Raw genomic sequence first — 6,000 nt, forward strand, 5'->3', positions numbered from 1 at the left:
AAAACAGTCAAGGGAAGCTTAAGGTGTCAGTTAATTACAATTCTTTCAAGGATCATGCACCTACAAAATATCCAGGCATAAATCAACTCTTCATGATCCTGTCCAATATCAATAACACCCTAATTTACAAATGATGAAGAAACAAAGCGGTTCTTAGTGGCATCGCATGGGACCTGTTATTAACAAAATGTTAAGCTGAACTGCTAGGTCTATGTCTTAAAGAATTTAATTTGCTTGCACGTCTTGTAAAAAGATCTTGTCTGGAAAGCCTAGATAATATAGTATATGGTCAGGGGTGGCCTGATAGTCAGCACATTTCAAACAGGTTGGGAAAATCCTTTTTCCGCTGGAATAAGACAGAGATCTCAAATGTCGACTGATAAGTTTGGTGATGGCCGTCTCATCCCGCCTACAAAACGAGAGTGATAAAGCAGCTCCAGACTAGGGCACTTTCCCTAATACCATTGGTGAACAGGTGATATGGTCCAAAAAGATTATCGAGGCAGCATAAACATTGGTCACGGACATAATCATAGATGAAAAAAAGGGGACAGCTTTTATTGTCAAAAAGAAACGACTAGAGCACAGAAAGGTAGAAATCTAACTTAGCTCCATCGCCTCAGGCATTAGCTGTGCAAAATGGAGGATTGTCCTGACGTACATTGCCCACTCCACCCAGGAACACCCCCTCTCCTCTATGAAACTGCCTGTAGGCCTTGAAGAGGACTGTGTTATAAACTGTAATTGTTTCATTGTTTAATAAACTGTATTATTACACAACGAAAACAAAAATGCATCAGCACCGGCTGGACATCCTACCCTCCTGAAAGAGACATTAGAAAATATGTCACTGCTTTTTGAAAAAAATTCGCTATCATGACTAAATGGTTTATTTGTCGTAATTTACAATGTATTACCATTCTCATGGGGACCCTAATAGAGTATACTAAATATTGGCGTTTTTTCTGCGAGTGGACCACTACATAAAGGAAGATCAGTTCATTGGAAACATAAAGCACCCAGGAAATAAAATCAACCTTCGTGTGCCATTGACTGACTGTGACGAAGTTATATTTCCACTGCTTCACATCTATCTGTATTTTATGAAGAACTTTCAGACAGCACAAGTCAAAAACTGCTTTTCTGCACTTTTGCAACAAGTCTAATTTGAGTCGGGCTAAAGTAACTTTGAGTTGAGTTGGGAAAAATAGTATGTTCATAAGACGATAAATAAGGAAGGTAATTGCTGACACTCACTTCGAAGGCTTGAGGAATGATACTGGAAGAAACTTATGGATGGCATTGAAATCAGTTGAAGCAATTTCCTTGAAAATTATAAATCTGATGACTAAAGATGATTCAGAGTCGTGGTGATTCAAGGGATAGAGTATTCGCCTCCCAATGAGGTGACCTGGGTCCATTCGTATCGACCAGTGATGGCTGGTCGATGCGAATTACGCACCCGGATCACACCGACCACAGTGTTGACGTAAAATATCCTAAGTGGTAGACGGAGGTGGAAGAATCTCCCTTGTAATCAGGCAAATCGTGGGATGTTTACGTGTTTTTTTCCTCTCCATGTAACGTAAATGTGGGATAGTTCCATCAAAAAGTCCTACACGAAGGCAAATGTCTCCCAATACTTGATCCCGGAGTTCCCTTGTCTTCTGGATTAGGTTCAAAACTACAAGGCTACAGAGTTGAACACTGGCAGATCGTAAAATGAAAATTGAGTGGACTGTTCAACGATAGTAATAAAATAAAATAGAACAAAGATGACGTTGGAAAAAGGGAAAAGGGAGTGTAAAGTTCGGAAAAAGGGAAAAGTGAATATCAACATGCCCTCCGAAAGTTTTTCCCTTTGAAAATAACATCTTTATTTCTCCGAAACTTAGGTTCGGTCGCGAACATAGTGAACATTTTCATCAAGGTGCTGGAGTCACGGTATCAAGATCGATGGGGTAAGGCAAAGCTGGATGACTTCTGATGGACACTTCTTCAAGACACGCCATATGTTCAGTATAAGCGTAAGTTTACAAACATTCAAACTTATGCTAGTTCCGAAATTTCAAACCATGCACACCTTACATAAAGAAAGTATTTTCAGCGTGTCATGTATTCACATATGTCATGTTACTTAGTCTCATTATTTTCTTAGAAAATGCCATGTTAATAAGTGTTTCATGTTACAGTTAATACACAACTGGAATGGGTGAAGTTTCTTAACTGTTTCGTTTCCATTGTAAAAATGTGCCTCATAATGAGATCTCTGAAGCCAGGATAGTGTTTCAACCTATTTTATTATTCAACGAGCAGTTTGATCGAATAACGATCGAGTTTGAGGAAGGGGAAACCTCTTCGAGCGCTTCAGAATCGGTTTTTGTTTATATTCAGAGCAAATATGAGAAGAATACATTTTATTTTAAAGCTTCGGTTAACATCTAACTCAGTTATGTCATAAAAATAAAAATTGACTAATTGTCTATTGTTCTAGTGAAATACATATGGTCGAAGGAGTATATCTAAATGGGTGCTAAAGACAATAGGCGTGCATATTTTGAATCAGTTGTTTTAATCATCAGCTGTCAGCTTGTTTCAATTTTCTTGGAAAAGGCACTGCATACTCAGGGCTAAAGAGAATAGAAGGGCTAGTTCACTCCGCTCTTAGAACTGAAGCTACGATTTCCCTCCTCATGACGTCACTGTGTCCACAGATCTCGGATATTGGCACGCAAAGATATTATGATAACTTTGCATCTTTCTCTTTGTAAAAATAAGTTGGACTTTTTCTGGTTATTAGCTTACAAACTTTACGTAATTAACACATTATTTCCATTCATAAACATAGTTTAAAAAAACTTTCTTAGCCAGTATATTAAAAAAATACCATTTTAAACTTATAAAAATATTTTACTAGTTAGCGAAAATGACACTATAAATACTTTACTTAAAAAGTTCAGTTTTAACTTTAATTATTAAGAAAAATGAAAGTATATATCAACACTTTTTTATCTACATATTCTTTTATAACAATAAGTTGAGTTAAATTTAGAATCCCTGATTTTAAAATATGCCGTTAATAGCAATTTGTTCATACCTTATCACTAGGGAACATCAACCTTAACGATAATTACTGAAACAAAATAATAATTTAGGTTCATAATGACGTTAGAAATTTTACAATTGTTTATAGATATTTAAATTTACGATGGTATAATTTATAGATATTTAAATTTAAGAGAGTATAATTTTTTAAAAAAAAAATCATAAATATTAAGAATAACTGCATTAAAAAATATGTTATGAAATTAGGAGAATTCCAACTATATACTATATATTTTATTTATACTTTTTACTTACATTTTAATTTTCTTTGACTTTATCTATTTTTTAATTCTTTTCACCTGCCTTTCTTTATGAAGTAACGAGGCGGTTTCTATTTAGATAATGAATTTTTATAAAAGTTCTTTACGACAGAATAAACGTATTGCTGTTTTATATTAACTGTGTCATTTCGGAATCCATTCTTTACATAGTTGTTCATTTACTTTAGGGAACACGCGAAAAATTATACTTTTTCCTTTTGTTTTTATATCAGAATTTTTGCAAGTTGCAATCGCGCAAACTGGCATTTCGATAATAGTTTTAAATTCTTGTAAATTCACTGCAAAAACTGAGGAAAGTCATTATAGAAAATAACAAATGTCTTAGAATATCTCGCAAAAAGAAATGCTCCAATATTAGTTAGAGCTAGTAAGGCCGAACGCTCCGTTCTTGAAGTAAAAGTGCGAGCTTTGCGCCAAAGTGACGTCACTAGAGAAAATCGGAGGATTGGCGCGGCGAGAGCTACTTCAAAGGAGTAAACCAGCCCTTCTATTCTCTTTAGCCCTGCTGCATACCAAGATATTCGCAAATTTTTTAAAATTGGTTTATTAGTGTTATTACTCAAACATAAATTCAAGCATAAATTAGTAGCGTAAGTACTTACGGGAAAAAAAAGAACGCTTAAGCATACAGGTTTGCCTAATTTTCCCTGACTAAAAAGCAAATTTTGTGTTAAAAAATAAATGATAAATAATAATAATCATAAAAATTTATGTTGCTGGTCAAATCTAAAGTTATAGATACATTATTCTTTTATTGACATTAATATTTTTTCCAGTGTTGCGTACATGCGAAGTGTATAAAAATGAATTTAGGCAGCTTTTTTAATTGATAATGTATCAAGAAACATTTCAGAGTATAAAAACAACATGGAATATAAAAATTGGATATTATAGTCGCAAGAAACAGTTTAGACATAAAGTAATATAATTATTTTTTTACTTATATTAGGACACTCTTCCCCATATCGCTCTGCTCACTGACCTCCAAAATTGATTCAAATACATCATTATTTATTTATTCTTAAATGTCAATATTTTCTACAAAAACGCAGAACAGTTTGGTTTAAAAATATACAATTATTGTAGTTTTATGTAGGAATATTTTATTAATGTGTTAATCATAACGAAATAGTCAATTACCTAGATTTGAAAAATAATAATCTGTACCGCCAAAAATTTTAACCTAAGGAATACAGACTGCAAGATTTACTACTTAAGATACTTTTACTAGTTGAAGGGGAGCGATAAGTTTTTATTGTTATTCATTAAGTTTTTTTTTATTTCCAATAATTTCACTATGAATGTTAATACTTCTTATCTGGAAACCTGTAATCTCTCTCACTCTTTGCTACTTTTGATCGACATCTACTCTAGCTCGAGCTTCATAATATAAGTACATAAAGTTCTCGTGAGGAAAAAATATATTTCCTGTGCAATGAATAAATAACCAATATTTAAAGCATAAATGCTAAAAAAAAATCACGAAAAAGCAGTTAAATATTCCAATAACTTTCGAACAAATAAGAATTTTAAAAGCACCCTTGTTAAACACCTTGTTGAAAAACACCCTTGTTGCCATTTTGCATTAAAATTATAATACAAGATGGTCCCATCAGCAAGGCAAATTTCAACTTTGAAGTTGTATTTCTGAGAACAGTAGATTGACGACCATGATTTTTTATCACAAGTTAAGCAGTTAGTAATTCTAAAATCGTATTTTTTTATTTATTCTAACTCTGTGTACATTTTTCTGTAGACCTTCGTAATTCCAAGTTCCTATGTGTTATAGATTTTGAATTTTGAGCAACTAAGCTAAACGTAGCAAAAACAAAAAAAAATTCTCAAAAAAGCACTTAAAATTGCAATTACTTTCGAACAAATCGGAATTTCAAAGAAGTCTCTGTGGTTAGTTCGTAGACAAAAGTTGTCCTTTCAACATGCCAAATTTCAACTCTGTAATTACATTACCCGTAGAGCGGCCCGTATAGTATTTCTTTCAACAAGTTTAACAGTTAATAATTCTTGAACAAGTTATCGAATGTTAAATTTTTTATCCCATCGAAATCACTGTACACTTTTTTACTCACATTAGTAATTTCAAGTCTTAAAATCCATAGTTTTTGTGCAGCAAAACAAAATGTAACGTCTAGTTTAACGCATAAATAGCGACAGCGTAGGCGTATATTTTCAGCGTTTTTACTAATATACTGAGATATATTATATTTATTGAAACTTTTAACTCAATAACTTTATTTATTTATTTTGTTTTGGTAAATAGAAACCCAAATTTCAATTAAAAAAAAAAGAAAAACTTATAATAATTTGTTTATATATATGTGAAAAATAGAATTTTATCTGAAGCATAATATCCAAAGAACTGAGAAATCGGAAACGTTTGTTATTCTAAAGGAGAAGTAACTATTACATTCCATTAAACATCATTACCTGCACACAAGTTGAGTTATTTTGTATCAATTTATTATGTGTAAGTAATTTTACCTTATGGCATATGAACAAAAAGGTATATCTAAGCTATTTAATTGTCCAATCTCTTAAGTTTAATTTCATTTAAAATTTTGTTTGTCATATAAACTAAGTTGCAGATATATCTTTG

Source organism: Parasteatoda tepidariorum, chromosome 10, assembly GCF_043381705.1.
Source record: "Parasteatoda tepidariorum isolate YZ-2023 chromosome 10, CAS_Ptep_4.0, whole genome shotgun sequence".
Taxonomy (NCBI): Eukaryota; Metazoa; Arthropoda; class Arachnida; order Araneae; family Theridiidae; genus Parasteatoda; species Parasteatoda tepidariorum.